At 43.8% G+C, this 15,484-nt stretch overlaps 1 protein-coding gene across 1 annotated transcript in view; it reads left to right on the plus strand.

Moving 5' to 3' along the window:
* Positions 1-2,652: 2,652 nt before the first annotated feature.
* Positions 2,653-15,484, plus strand: part of SPOP (speckle type BTB/POZ protein) — a 67,635-nt gene continuing 54,803 nt past the window's right edge. Inside the window, exon 1 of the mRNA XM_049635867.1 lies at positions 2,653-2,886. The gene's annotated coding sequence lies outside the window, so the exon portion shown is untranslated. The remainder of the gene's footprint in view (positions 2,887-15,484) is intronic.

Raw genomic sequence — 15,484 nt, forward strand, 5'->3', positions numbered from 1 at the left:
CTTGGAATTAAGAAAACTGAGTTCGGCCTGTTTCCTACCGTCACAAGGAGCAGTGAATTGATTCGGTGCCATTGTAAGCTTGATGGTTGTTGCATAGATAAAGCCCTCATTAAGTCCCTCAAGAGAAGAAAAGAATTTTATTTTGAAGATAGAGGAGCTGGGGGGGGGGGGTGCTTCTTGCTTGTCAGCAGTTATAACAACAAAACAGTAAATGGAGGAAATAATTAAATAACCGCACTTTCCCCCCCACCCCACCCCCCCATACCTCGTCAAGGGGCTGGGTGAGTTTTTAATTAGTGCTTCGTTTTCAATAAATCTGTATCTGTACGTGGTGCTGATTCTTTCCTGGATAAGGGAAAGATAATAATGAGAATCCTATTTTTCAGTCCCACACTAAAGGGATGCCTAGTATATTTAATCATGCTGTAGAAATCCTGGCAGCTTTCTCTGAGCCCAGCCTCTGCTCTAATTACATTTCTAGATTTTAGTAAATTGAAAGGGAAAATGTAGGAACAAAATAATTAAAACCGAAGAGGAAGTGCATATTAAAAAGGAGAAGCTGTTTAAAATTCTTCCACACGGTGTTTCCAAGGACATCTACAGTCATTTAATCAGATCCACACCAAATCAAAGCCCTTTGTACAGAAGCTGGTGGATCACATCTCAGGTGGGCGGTGTGGTCCCCACAGCAGAATGGGAGCCTCGTTGCACCAGGCTACAGATGGGGATAGGACTCATGTCCTTCCAGATCTCGGGAGGCTCAGGGCCAGCCTGGACAAGCTGCTAGTACAGACTCACTAGCCCCGCGGGGTCCCCTCCCAGGTCCCAGGCAGAAACTGACTATATGACATTGATTAGCCCCAGCTGTAAGGGAGCTAAAGGAGGCTGTCGGTGCCTTCAGTTTCCTTTTTCTGCACCCCTTCCCCCTTCTATGCCTCCCCCTCCGAGGAGTACCCATTTTCTTTCTTCCTCTGCCCGCCTGTGAATCCTGAAGAGAACAGGAAGGGAACAGCCTCAGGGACACCCAGGAGTCAGTTCCTTGAACCCAGTTACTGAGTTACCTGCGGGGCACTCTTGAGTTTTCACCAGCACCAAAAAACCTTGCTGGCTTCAGCCGAAGGAATGAATGTTTGTTGAGGGTGGTGATGAGTGAACTCAGCCCAATAGGTGACACAAGCTCTTTCTGTTTCAAGCAAGGGAGGCCCAGTGGCTCACAGCCCTGCGGAATTGAGGACCTCCGTCTCTTGATCATGTCTGAAATACAGTCGGAGCAAGTTCTGGGAGCTTGGAGTGCTTTGTGGGTGATTCCTAGGACGGTTGAAGCTGGGGGACTGTGGGGCGTGCTTGTGTACTTGAAAGTGGAAAGCCTGGCAACTGTCAGGGGTTTCTTTCCAACCCCCCCCCCCCCAAAGCTCTGCTCACGGGCTCCCAGCCTTCCCTAATGAATGGACACACCAGCCACCTGGCACCGGGGCACATGTGGCAGGAGACAAGCGAGCACGGTCTCCTGGAGACAGTCCCACGGCAGCAAAGCTTCCGGAAGCTGTTCCCAAGGCAGGGCCCACGCCTTATCACCCCACGACCTGCAGGTTCACCTGGTTGCTCTTTTGGGTTCATTGCCTCTGGCATTTGAGTGTGTGTGTGTGTGTGTGTGTGTGTGTGTGTGTGTGAGATGATACTATCTCAGTGTGGAAAAGAGACAATCCCCGCTCCGGGTTACCTGGTTGGATTCAGGAAGAACAATTTTTGAAAGTTTAAGCTAAAGGAAAGAATTGTGGCAATAACAAATATCCCGTCATGGACCTTACCACTCTAACGTGGAGAGGACTTTTTTTCTCCCAGGGCCAAGAGGCTGAGGCTTTTTTTCTTTTCTTTTTTTTATATTTCTTTATTTTTGAGAGACAGAGTGAGAGCGGGGGAGGGGCAGAGAGAGAGGGAGACGCAGGATTGGAAGCAGGCTCCAGGCTCCGCCCGGGGCTCGGGGCTCGAACCCACAGACCGTGAGATCATGACCTGAGCCGAAACCGGATGCTCAACCGACTGAGCCACCCAGGCGCCCCAAGGCTTTTTTTCTTTTAGTCAACTCAAGAGTCGTTGATGGCCCTTGGGAGCTAGGATGTGGGGCCCACTGGGGACCCAGGTGTCCAAGACAACAAACTGTCATTGAATCTGCTTCCTTTCAGTTAAGCCACCTAATATGCCCGCCTTCCCCCAAAAGCATGGTCCCTCTTGATCGTTTCCAAAGGCCAAAATGTAAAAAGCTACTTAAAAGTCTTCAGCATTGTCATAAAGTCCAAAGGCGATTTTACTGACACAAAGTTGGTTGGAAAAAGTGAGGGAACGCAAGTTACGCTTGTTGCTGATCCATAAACTGGTTGCAAATACACGTCGCTATTGTTAAGGGCCTTTCTTGTTACGCTGCCCACCCTGATCCCCCGTTGGTAGGCCTCTATTTGGTCCTCGCACCTCCGCGCAGCCCGCCGCGCCGGGCACGTCACCCCCTCCGAGTTCCCGCCTCTTTCTTGTCAGGCCCCTCCTTCTCCTCAGATCCCCCCGGCCCTGGGGAGACGTCGGGACGCATGCGCAAGAGGGGAGGTAGGCGGAGTCTTGAGGAAGAGGGAGGAGGGGCAGGAGAACGCAGGGAGGGGAGAAGAGGGGCGGAGGCCGCGCGGGGTGGGGCCCGGCGGGTACGCGCTCGCTGCGTCGACGTGCTGACGCCATGACGCCCCGGCCGGTGTGTGTCGGTGTGTGTGTGTGTGTGTGAGTGTGCGCGCTCCGAGTGTGTGTGTATTTGTGTATCGGCGGTCCCGCAGGTCCCGGATGTTGCGGACAGTATGAAGCGAGCGCAGGGGGACGGGGACCAGCAGCTGTCGCCGCCGCTCTCAGGTGAGTGGGGGGAGGAGAGTCAAGGGAGAGGGTTGTCCTGTCGGAGTGGGGGGGGCGCCCCCCTTAAGAGGTGACCCCCCCCCCCCCCCCCCCCCCCCCCCCCCCCGCCACACATATACTCTTCTCTGTCCCATATCCCACATCCTGGGTTACGTGGCCTGGGAATGCCAGAGCCTAATCAGCCGTTCCTTCTCCCAATCCCAAGCATTCAGGAGACACAAACGCGCCCCCTGCCTTCAGCCCCCCCCCCCCAATCATTTTCCCAGCCCCATCCCCCTTGCCAAATAGTGAGCTGTCGCCTGCGGCGAGATGGGTGACTGCGCATGCGCGAGTGTGAACGAGCTAGGGGTGCTTGCTCGCTGCCCCCGGGGCGCATGCGCATCGCTGTGTTGCAGGGACCTGCGGGATAAAGAGCCCCTTGACCATGCGCCCGCCTCTTTCCCAGGCAGTGGGCTGCCAGATAGTGAGCCTGTTGCTCCTATCCGAAAGGGAGTGTAAATGATTCGAGGGACTTACTGACAAAGCACTATTCGCATCTGGTGTTGCCCTAGAGACTCCCAGGCTACAAACGCCTTCCAGAGCCAACCGTGCCCCACGCTGACCTTTCTTTTGAAACTGTCACTGCAACTTCTAGTTCCAGCATTGCTTCCCCCCCCCCCCCGCCCCCACCGTCGTCATGTTGTACCTGTAATACAAACATCCCCTAAACTTACGAGTAGGTGCCTCAACCCATTCAGTTATTCTGGCAGGGGATTTTGGTAGCCTTTCTTAGGAGGACTAAGGGTCACAGAAAAGAAAGTAAGGGTGACTGCCTTTTAGTAAAATTCTTAATTATCTGCATAGAACTAGATAAAGATAGAGATAAAGAGAACACAATGTAAGGGTTGGAGCAATAACTGTAAATCAAGACATCAGGGTTCTCTCATCTCTAGCCCTCCCAGTTCGTGTGACCTATTTGCCTCTTTTTTTTTTTTTTTGGGTATAAGATCTTCCTTTAAAAAAAAAAAAAGGATCTTCCTTAGTGCTTTCGTTTTAGCTGTACATTATTGATGCTCTGTGAACATCGCATGAAAACAAAAGTGATCGGAACCTACTAGTGGACGATAACTTACCCAGCAGAGGTTTTAACTTTAAGCAGTGGGAGTGATAGTTCTTGCACATTTGCAAAAACAAAGAGCCACATAAAACAAGGAACTCAGGAATATTTCAGTGATCTAGGACCTAGGTTTTCGATTGGCAGATTATTCACAGTCCTTAATTTGCTGCCGTGTTGCCACTCGTGGCTACTTTGCTGCTGCTTACCTTTGCCCTCAGAACAGGGCGAGGAAATGGTAAACTCTTAAAAGTAGAAGGTTTGCTGAGTAGCATTGAAATGAATAGCTGACTTGTTGGGAGGGGGCGGCTTTTTTGTGTTTTCTCAGTTACCTTTGCCAACCCTGTTTCCTATCTGGATAACGGGATGGATAGGGTATGTTAGTAAGCCTTATTTTCTATTTTCGTTCCTTTGTTTTCTTTCTTTGGTATTCTGTCAAGGCTTTTTTCAGCTGCCATTCTTAACTGCAGGACCTTATGTTTTGGGGCCTCAGTGTGTATATATTTTTTTCACTTCTCCTTTTAACTCTGGCCTTTGCGTGGTTCAGTTGTCTTTTGTGCTGTTTTCTGTTGCCATGGTTACAGTGGGACCCAAGGGATGACACAGAGGAAGCACAGGAATTTGGGGGGCATAACTCATGCTGTTTCCAGGAAAGAGCTGGAGACTCATCTTCTATTTCTTGTGTGAAGAATGAGGGGTATAAGTTCTTGTGATCTCTGCACACTTAGGGTGAGGGTGGTTGTTTGCATTGGCACTTTGGTGACTTCCGTCAGAGCTCTTCATAGTGGTTAGTGTACTGGGAGATGTTCGATGTCGTCTGTGTCCCGACTTGCATCAGGTTTTGGTAAAAACCTTGAAACAAAACTATGGGGGTAGTAGGTAGGTATCCATCCCTCAGGAGGCGTCTGTCCTCTCTGATGCTTTGTGTTTATCTGGAAACATTTCATCTGGTTGAATTTACTGAAGCCCTGTTTAACATTTTTGTGGAACGAAGGCATGATTGCTCTTAGGATTAAGAGGAGCATCATTAATTAATTTGCATTGGTGCAGAGCCGTGTTTCCAAATGCTATGTAAAATGGGTAACATACACATGAAACGAAACTCAAAAGGTACCTAGAGGGTGAAGAATCTTCCTTCTCCTGCCCTCTTTTCATCTGTCTAGTTAAACTCACCCCCACCCCTCCCCCAAGGAAACTGTTGTTACCTGTGTCTTGTTTACCCTTCCAGAGATAGTCATGGCCTTCAAAAGCATACACAACTATGTACTGTTTGAAGTTCCTGATTTTATTACCGTTTTACACAAATGGTAAGACACTATAGCCATTATTCTGCATTTTGCTTTTTTTACTTTGTATATCTTGGCCATCATTCCATAGAGCAATAGAGTACCTCTTCCGTTTTGAAAGATGACAGATACTCCCTTGTGTAGATGTACCATCATTCAGTCAGCTCTTATTGTGGGACACTTAGGCTGTTTCCAGGGCTACAGTTAAGTCTTTGTATGTGCTTTTTGTGTACATGGGTATCTTTTGGGTGAATCCCTAGCAGAAGTGCTGGATCAGAGGATATATGCATTTTTAATGTTGTTAGATACTGCTGAATGACTCACCATAGAGGTTGTACGAATTTATATTCCTGCCAGCACTGAGTCTGCCTCTTTCCTCACCAGCACTGTTATCAACATTTTTTTTTTTTTTCCTTTGTGCAGTCTTTTAGCTAAGATTTCAAGTTCCTCATGTAGCTTGTTAAGCCTTATTACACCCAGGAGTTGTGGATACATAACGGTGGCCGTTTTTGCAGATGGGAGTGGCCGGGGAAGATACTGTTCGACTGAAGAGTCATGTCATGAGAATAAAGTCATGTGCCTGGATAACACGGCATGTCCATGACACCGCTTGGAAGACGTGTACAACCTCTACTTCCTTTCATTCTTAGGTGCTGGTTTCTTTTTGCAAAATTCTGTAAGCCCATAAGTGATGTTCCATGATCTTTTGATAGCTTTGACTCAAAATCGTTTGTAGAGGCGAACTACCATTGTGTTGAGGAGTTGAAAAGCTAACCCAGTTGGTTAAAGGTACTTTACCAAGTGCCTTCACAAAATACCGGTACTAACACTTTGTTTTTAACTGTTGGTTTATTTATTTTTGAAAGCGGGAGGGGAAGGGGCAGAGAAGGAGGGAGAGCGAATCCCAAGCAGGCTTCTTGCTGTCAGCGCAGAGCCCGACGCGGGGCTCAAACTCCCAAACCGTGAGATCATGGTGTGAGCTGAAACCCAGAGTCGGACGCTTAACCGACTGAGCTGCCCTGCCGCCCCGGGTACTGGTACTTTTTAAAAGTCTGCTGATTGCAGATACTTCACTGTGAGCTGTGAGGAAATAGAAGCGAATTTAAAAATGTCTGTGCCTGAAGGAGCTCATGGTCTTGGAAAATCAAATCTACTAAGTATGTGAAATAGTAAGGGAACAGTTAGAATGGGAACAGTAATACACTGTGTTCCATGTTTTAAAAATTTTTTTTTTAACGTTTTTATTTATTTTTGAGACAGAGAGAGACAGAGCATGAACAGGGGAGGGTCAACGAGAGGGAGACACAGAATCCGAAACAGGCTCCAGGCTCTGAGCTGTCAGCACAGAGCCCGACGCGGGGCTCGGACTCACGGACCGCGAGATCATGACCTGAGCCGAAGTCGGCCGCTTAACCGACTGAGCCACCCAGGCGCCCCCACTGTGTTCCATGTTGAGAGGACTTTGTAAAAGAGCGATTAGAGGAGAATTCCTTTGGGAGGCCTTCCTGGAGGAAGCGCATTTTGAGCCCTCTCCCTCCCCTCCTTTTACAACTGTTTATGTAAAAAAATTTACACGTACAGAAAAAGTCAAAGAATAGTACAATGGTCACCTTTATACTTATTATACCCTAGATTCCACAGTTCATTTTGCTGTATTGGCTTTATGTATGTGTGTGCATGTGCCTTTATATATATAATATATAAATTTTTATTTTGCAGATATCATGACATCCTGATACTTTTGTACTTTAAATGCTTTAGATGCATTTTCTTAAGGAGACCGTTTACCTAATTGTTCTTAAGATATATTGTCACAGATAAGGCAATTAACGGTAATTTCCTAAAACCGTCTAATACCCAGTTAATGTTTAGATTTTCCTGGTTGTCTTGAAGATGACACTTTTTAGCTGTTGGTATTTTTTTCTGCAAACACGTATCTTTAGTCTTTTTACATCTCCAATAGTTTGTTTACAAGCTACAAGAAATTGCCTTTGTGAAGAGACCAGGCCGTTTCCTGGGATTGTTTCCTCACAGTTTCATTTAATTTGCGCCTGTATCATGTATTTCCTACAAACTGGCATTGAAGTCTAAGACGTGGTTAGATGCATATTAAACACTTTGGGTAAGAATTCTTCGTAGGTGTTGCTCTGTACCTCCTATTAGGTCATGATAAGAGAAACATAATGTCATAATATTGCATTATTAATGATGCTGAGTTTATTTTATCATTTCTTTAAGATGATAAATACCAGATCTCCAGTGTAGACATTTTTTCCCCTTTGTAGTTAGTCATCTGTAGAGTGATATTTTGGAGCCATACTGTTCCACTTCTCCGGCAGTCTTTCACTTAATGATAATGATCCTTGTTTGGACCAGTTATTTCTTTGGTTGCTGCAAAATGCTGATTTTCTCATTTTATTCCTTTTACATTGATTAGCCTTCAATCTTTCCCTCAGCAGTTAGAAATATAGTTTCTACCAAAAGTTAGGTAAATTCTTATTTTCCCTTTAACAATTTCCTGAGTAACAAGGTGGTATAATAATCACCTCTAATGGTGGCAAGTGATTTGTTTCTTTTTCTAGCTTTCTTTACTCTAGTATCATTATAAATGCATGGACTTTAATTTATTTCTACATGTTACTGACAATTATAGACATTTCTTGGAGCTCAAAATGTTCCATATTCGCCCTGTGGGAACCTTTTAAGCTTGGTGGATGAGTGCCTCCTTGCCCTCTAGTCCAAGAAGTTCCTGCCTCACTTTGTGTTTTTTCCTGTCCCAGTTGTGGAGCCCTCATCTTCTGTGTGCGTGCGTGTGCGCGCACGTGTTTATGTGATATACGTATGTGTGTGTACATACACACCCATATATAGGATATATGTATCTCACATTTTCTTCCCTTCTATTATGTTGTTCATCTCCCTATAGAGCTTCTGAAGCCAAAATCTAAAAGCTGCAGATGCCTTTATTTTAATACAATGCACCTAGTGTTTGAATCACTTCTGTGCCACTGACGTTGCTGGATTCTGGCTCTTAGACCTTTGTCTTGAATGCACTTCGTGAAAAACAGGTAGTACCTCTGAAGACCGCATTTCTTCTCCCCACCTCCCCAGTATAAGGTTAGCTGTAGCAGAGACTGGGGATTTCTTCTCCGATGAGCAACCTTGCTTTTTCCCCCCGAGATGAAAGGTACACAAAATGGAATTTAGAGACCGAACTTGTACTTGCGAGCTTTCTTGGAGATGTGGGGTTTTGAGTGTCCCATAAAAGCATCTTTGTGTAGATATACACAAGTATGTGTTTGTCTTTCCTCCCTTTTCCTCATTTGTACGTTCCTCTGCACAGTTGGAGCGTTATGTAAGATTATGCTGTGATAGCATATTTTTTTTCATTATCACTAGATTTTCATCGTAAAAAAAAGGAATGAGACAAATTGTCCTTAATTAGGGAAATTTTTCAGTTAGGCCATGAACCCTGATATCTAGCTGTTTTAACTCAAGGTCTGCAACAGCACTGAATCCTGTGGATTTCTGTCATGTAGTGTAGACTCAGGAGAAATGTTTGTACATCCACAGTGTTTTCTTAAAATCCATCACCCTGATGAAGATTAATACAAACAAAAGATACAGTAGAGCTGCATTCTAAAGCCGGTTTTAGGGGCTGGACTAATTCCTGCCTTAGCAGAAAATGCTTTATGAGACTCTTACCATGTGGCAGTATTTTGAGTCATCTTACTGATTTCAAGTCACTCAGAGGCTGACAATAACAGTATTCTGATATTTATCTGAAATCCTTTCCCTTTTTTTTTTTTAAAACCATCTTGTATTTACTTCCAGACTTAATAAGGTTATTCTCAACCTGGTTTCGTAACAATACTGGCCCCATATTAAATTCTGGTCGTGTACTCAGGGAAGCGCACCTGTTCCTTGTGTTTGTTTTCGGGCACGGTGAATCACTCTGAAAGGCTACACTGACACGTTTGCTGCTAAGATCCAGTGGCTTCTTTTACTTTTGTTTTTGACAAGCTTCCGTCATAGGAAAAAGGATTGTAAAGTATAGCCTCTTCAGGAAACGCTTGGGCCTTCATTCTTACAGCTGTAGTCATGTTTTAATAGAATTGGCAAGAGTTGCCCGGCTGCTCTGTGTGGCAGAGCTGGTCATGCTGCTTTGGGAGAGCCGGATGCAGACAGACCTCAGAGTGGGAGTTAAATGTTCAGACGGTAACCCTTACTTGCCCGGGAAGACCTTTATTCCTGACTGTTGCTGTCTTTCCTTTTTCTTTATATGTTTGTTTATTTATTTTGAGAGAGAGAGAGTGCACATGTGCATGCAGGGGAGGGGCAGAGAGAAACGAGGGAGGGAGAGTCCCAAGCAGGCTTTGAGCTGTCAGCGCAGAGTCCGACATGGGGCTCGATCTCACAGACTACGAAATCATGACTTGAGCCAAAATCAAGGATTTTGAGGATGCCTGCCTCACCGACTGAACCACCCAGGCGTCCCTTGACTCTCTTTCTGAGCTTGGCACAGATCTTCCTGCTGTGGCACCAGCTAAATTAAAGAAGGGCTTGCAGTAGTTCTCTGAAAGCCTCTAATCCCTCTCGTCTGTTGCACCTGTCTGTCTGCCTGAAAAAAAGTATATGTAATCATTCATCTTAATTTGAGATTTACATAATTTTTGGTATTTAGAGACAGGTACTCCTTTCTGCTTCTGTCATTTTGACTACTTTAGATGCTTCAGATGAGTAGAATCATGTAGTATTTGTCCTCTTGCATCGGCTTATTTCCCTTAGCATAGTGTGCTCCAAGGTTCGTCCACGTAGTGGCACGTGTGAGAATTTCCTTCCTCTTTAGGGCTGAATAATCCTCCGTCGTACGCATATGCCACATTTTGTTCGTTCATGTATCTGTCAGCGTTCACTTGCGTTCCTTCCACCTTTTGGCCACTGTGAATCGTGCTGCTGTAAACACGGGTGTCCGGATGTCTCTGAGATTCTGCTTTCAGTCCTTCTGGGTATATACCCAGAAATGGAGCTGCTGAATCGTATGGTAATTCTATTTTTAATTTCTTGGAGGAACTGCCATACTGCTTAATATAGGGGCCGCACCATTTTGCATTCTTACCAACAGGGCACAGAGGGTTCCCGTGTCTCTACATCCTCACCAACTCTTATTGTCTTCTGGGGTGTTTTTGATCGTAGCCGTCCTAAGGGTATGTTTACATTTTTTTAACTTAATTTTATCCTTTATCGAAACTAAGTTTTAAATTTTAGCAGAGTCAGATTTATTATGTTTTTCCTTTAGCATGTGTGTTTTTTGTGTCTTAAAGGAGGCATCCTCCCCTCTACTGAGATAACACTTAGATCCTGTATTTTCTTCTAAAAGTTTTAAAGTTTCACATTTAGGTTTCTGATCCACCCAGAATTTATTTTGATGTTCGGTGTGAAGTAGGGATCTAATTTTTTTTTTTTTCCATATGGATAACCCTGAAGGAGGGATTTAACTTTTTTTTTTTTCCGTGGGGATAACCCAGTACCTTAGCATCATTTATTGAATAGTCATGTCTGCTCCTTACTACTTTGTGATGCCACTTCCGTGCTTCTAATAATATGATGGTTTGTGTCTGTACTCCTTATTCTGTAACATCGGTCTGTTTGCATATCTTGCACTACAAGATTTATTGTTCATATTTAGTCTCCCTGTCTTGTTCTTTTTCTGTTCATCAGCCTCCTTGAAAAACCCTGTCAGGTTGGTATATTTTAATGCAGCCATTTGCTGTCTAAAATACATTGACATAATATATAATAGCCTTCTCCAAAAAAAAAAAAAAAAAAAGAGAAAACAAAAAACAAAAAAAACACAAGCCATCCTTAATCTAGCAGGTGACCATTAAGCTGTCTCTTGTTCTGAATGAGCCTATAATTGTTTTGTTGGAGTGATTTTCATTTTTGTAAAGGCACATGATTTTCAAATGGAGGGAACCTGGTTATAATTTGGTGTCTCAGATAAGAACACCAAGTAAAACACTCTTGGTAACAGTACTGAAGTTCTGTGGTGTTAAGGCTTTCTTGAGCATAAGGAAAAGAAACCTATTTAAAATAACAAGTGAAAGACTTAACCAAAGAAAATAGTTGTCGTAGAATCCAAGGAAAAGCTGAACCACAGACCTCAGAAGGGGCTGGAACCAAAACTGTTCCAAGGACTTCAGCAATAAGAATGAATGGACTCTAGTGTTCTGCCGTAAGTAGACCTCAGTATCCATGAGGCTTAATTCAGATTCCTGAATGATGTCTGATTTGGTCAATCTAAGGCATGAGTTTCCTTGGGCCAGATGCCTGTCCCAGGTTCGACTCTGGTTGAGGATCCGGGAGGGAAGATTTGGTACAAACAGCAGTTTTGGAGGTGGCCGGAATCAGAGACAGATTCTCTTAGAGCAGTGTTTGCCTAACTTTTTAGTTGCAAGGTTCTATACTTTAAAGAATTTCTGAGGACCCCAAGAGCTTTTGTTTATGTGGTTTATATCTATTGATATTTACCAAACTAGAAATTAAAGTTAAAAACTTTTTTAAAAAGTTGCTTAAAAAAATCTATTTCACGTTAGCATCAATAATATATTTTTATGAAAAATGACTTCAAAAAATTAGAGGAGTGGTTTTTTTTACACTTTTGCAAATCTCTTAAGTACTGCCTTAACAGAAGATAGATTTTCATATCTACTTGTGTATTTTCAATCTGATGTGATATTTTTTTTAATGTTTATTTTTGAGAGAGAGAGAGAGAGAGAACGAGCACACATGTGGGAGGGGCAGAGTAGGAAGGAGACAGAGGATCTGAATTAGGCTGTGTGCTGAGAGCAGAGAGCCTCATGTAGGGCTTAAACTCATGAACCATGAGATCATGAGCTGAGCCGAAGTCGGACGCTTAACCAACTGAGCCACCCAGGCACCCCATGATTGATAGTTTTCATTGAAGTATTTGAAGAAAATATAATCACAGGGGATAAATAGTTGGAAAAGGGAGGAGTATTTGCAGACGGTTGTGTATATTCTTCTCTGATACTACACCAAAACTCGACAATTGGTAGTTTCTTATCAGTTAAGTTGTAGTGTGGAATCCGAAATCGTTGATGTTACTGTTACACTAAAGCCCACTGGTCTGTCTTGCCCTTTGAATGGGTTTTTTACCCATTCATGATTTGATAATATGTGTTGGTTGTTTGGGAAATACTGATTCACTGAGTTCAGCGGGCTTTCTAGATGACACATTTCATAATGCGGTATTAAAAAAAAAACCACATTACTTAGTATCACCACCCATCTCATTAGAAAAGTCTGTAAGTCTTGGGAATCTGTCCGGCAGCTACAAGATTTCCAAAATTCTAACTTTTGAGTAAAAGCTTGGAACTTCATCAAGAAAATTTGTTGCTTCATCAAGAGCATTCTTAAGTGAAATTGACTTAAAAAAACCCAGCAGTACATGATGGGGAAAGACACGTGACTCTAGTACAGTTTGATGCCCTTACCTTGATTTATGCTAAAGCACCAGTAGTTTTGCCCATTGTTGATTTTGTACCACCAGTGCAAATGTCAGTGCAGTGAAAAAGGCAAACAATTTCTTAAGTATTATGAAAATAGTTTCAATTTCCTGGACTTCTTGAAAGGGACCTCCAGGGATCCATGGACTCCATTTTGGGAACCACAGCCTTATGAGAGCGTGTGCGTAGGGAAACGAAGGCCTGTTGCTCAAAGTACGAGTGTTTCATGGTAGAATTTTACTGCATTGCTACTGCTGTTACTTATTTAATATGGTGCAGAAATGAATAGAATACTTTAAAAGGTCATAAAAAGTTTTAGATTTCTTACTGAACAGAAATGTTTCCCTAGTAATTACGATTTTCAAACAGCAGAGTTTAAGGTACTCAGATTTTCAGCCAGATATTCTTTCAAGTATGTGATAATCTGAGGGTAACCCGTTTTAATGTAGCTTATGGAATTTATGTCCTTATAGTAGCACATGCAGCTTAACATTTTTTTTTCAAGCAGTTGAATACATTAAAAAATCTCAGAGCCAAAGATTGCACTTGGGAAGATCTTGCCTTTTCAGAAAAGGCATAGAAGGGGAGGTTAAGGCTGGGAATCTGCCATTCCAGCTTTATATCTTTTGGTTATTAAAGATCTTGCTAAAGAAAACCTCCCTCCCCCGCCTCCCCCCCACCCCCATTTAAATATGTTTTTTGATAGAGAAGGGAACACTGGTGTTAAATGACTTCATTTCCACAACTGTCTATTGAATGACTCTAAACAAAAGCTTTTATAAAATGTGGGAAAGGGGTATGTTCTGAAATGAGTGAGGAATTGAACCAGTATACCTATTTTGGTATTTAGAAGAGGAAGGGGTCACGCATTTGGGGAAGTTGGGGTGGGAGTCAGGACTGTCTTTGGGAAGGTTACCTACCTTTGAGCTGGGTTTTGAAGGGTCGGTATTTTGAAGGCTGGAATTTTGATTGGCAGAGATGGGAAGGGAATTCGGGCAGAAGGAAGGTCGTGGGCAAAAGTGCGGAGGTGAGAAAATGCAGTGTTTGTTGTTATAGGGTGTGTACTGGCAATAATGAACGGTGCAGTGTAGCTGAAGCCAAAAAAGAGGTCTGAGATAATAGGAGATAAGGTAGGAAAGAAATTGGCCCAGAACATAGAAGGTCTTCTACTAAGTCTGGGCAGTTAGGCGTTAATGTGGTAAGCGATGGAGAGACTTTGAAAGTTTTTGATTGAATAATAACACAATCAGAGTGTACTTTAAGAAAATGTGTTCGGGGCGCCTGGGTGGCTTGGTCGCTTAAGCGTCCGACTTCGGCTCAGGTCATGATCTCACAGTCCATGAGTTCGAGCCCCGCGTCAGGCTCTGTGCTGACAGCTCAGAGCCTGGAGCCTGTTTCGGATTCTGTGTCTCCCTCTCTCTCTGCCCCTCCCCTGTTCATGCTCTGCCTCTCTCTGTCTCAAAAATAAATAAACGTTAAAAAAAAAAAATTAAAAAAAAAAGAAAATGTGTTCAACCTCATTCATTTATTAATTCATTCATTGACTTTTTGAAATTGTTCCTCTGTGCCACTTAAGCATGAAAAACAGTGTATGTCACTGTGAACCAGACAGAAAATCCCTATTCTCGTGGAATTTCCCATCTAGGAAAGGAGCTTCAACAAATAAACACAAATGTAATTGCAAATTACTGTAAATGTTAATGAAGGAAAGGAATAAATTGCTATTGAGAAATAATGGGGTACTTCAGGTTAGGAATCTGGGAAGGCCTTGCTGAGGAAGTTAACTATTAACCGAGTCTCTCTCCCCTCTGCCAAATGCTGTTGTAGGAACTGGGGATATACAGATATATAAGGAACAAAACAGACAAAAGTCCCGGCTCTCGCAAAGTGCGTATTCAAGCAGTAAATAAGATGAAATATAGGGTGTGTTAGAAGGCAGTACGTCCCAAGGAGGGAAATAAAGCCCAAGAAGGAGATACGGCATACTGGGGTGGGCACGGGGGTTACAGTTTTAGGTGGAATGGCCATGGACTGTCTCACTAAAGCACTACAAAGGTAATAATTGAGCACGTTATCTGTAGAAGGTGAAGGAGTGAAGCAGAGCGCCAGACGGAGGGCATAGCAAAAGCAGAAGCCCTGAGGGATGATGTGCCTGGCATGTTCAAGAAACCAGCAAGGCCAGTGTGGCTGGAGTTAAGTGAGCAAGGGAGAAAGTGGTAGACACGGAGTCAGAGGTTCGTGGGAGCCCAGAACCTGCAGAGCAGTGGTTCTCACCCATAGCTGCATGTTGGAACTACCTGAGGAGCTTGTAAGAATCCTGGTGCCCGGGCTGCAGCATGCACCACCTCAATAAGAATCTTTGCAGGCGGGACTCGGTGGCAGAGGCACTGGAGAAAAGTAGATGGATTTGAGAAGTATGTTAAAGAATCCATTTAATTATAGATTGAATGTGGGGGTTGAGGAAGAAGAGTGTCAAGAATGACTCCCAGCTTTCTGGCTCAAGCAGTTGGATGTGTAGAGGTGCCACTTAACTGGGATGGGAGTGGGAGATAAGAATGGGAGGGGTAGGTGTGGGATTTGGAGGGAAGATCAGAAATCAGGAATTCAATTTTAGACATGTTAAATTTGAGATGCGATTGAGGCTAAGTATAAATATGTTAAGTAGGCAGATAGACGAGTGGGGCCTGAAG

Source organism: Panthera uncia, chromosome E1, assembly GCF_023721935.1.
Source record: "Panthera uncia isolate 11264 chromosome E1, Puncia_PCG_1.0, whole genome shotgun sequence".
Classification (NCBI taxonomy): Eukaryota; Metazoa; Chordata; class Mammalia; order Carnivora; family Felidae; genus Panthera; species Panthera uncia.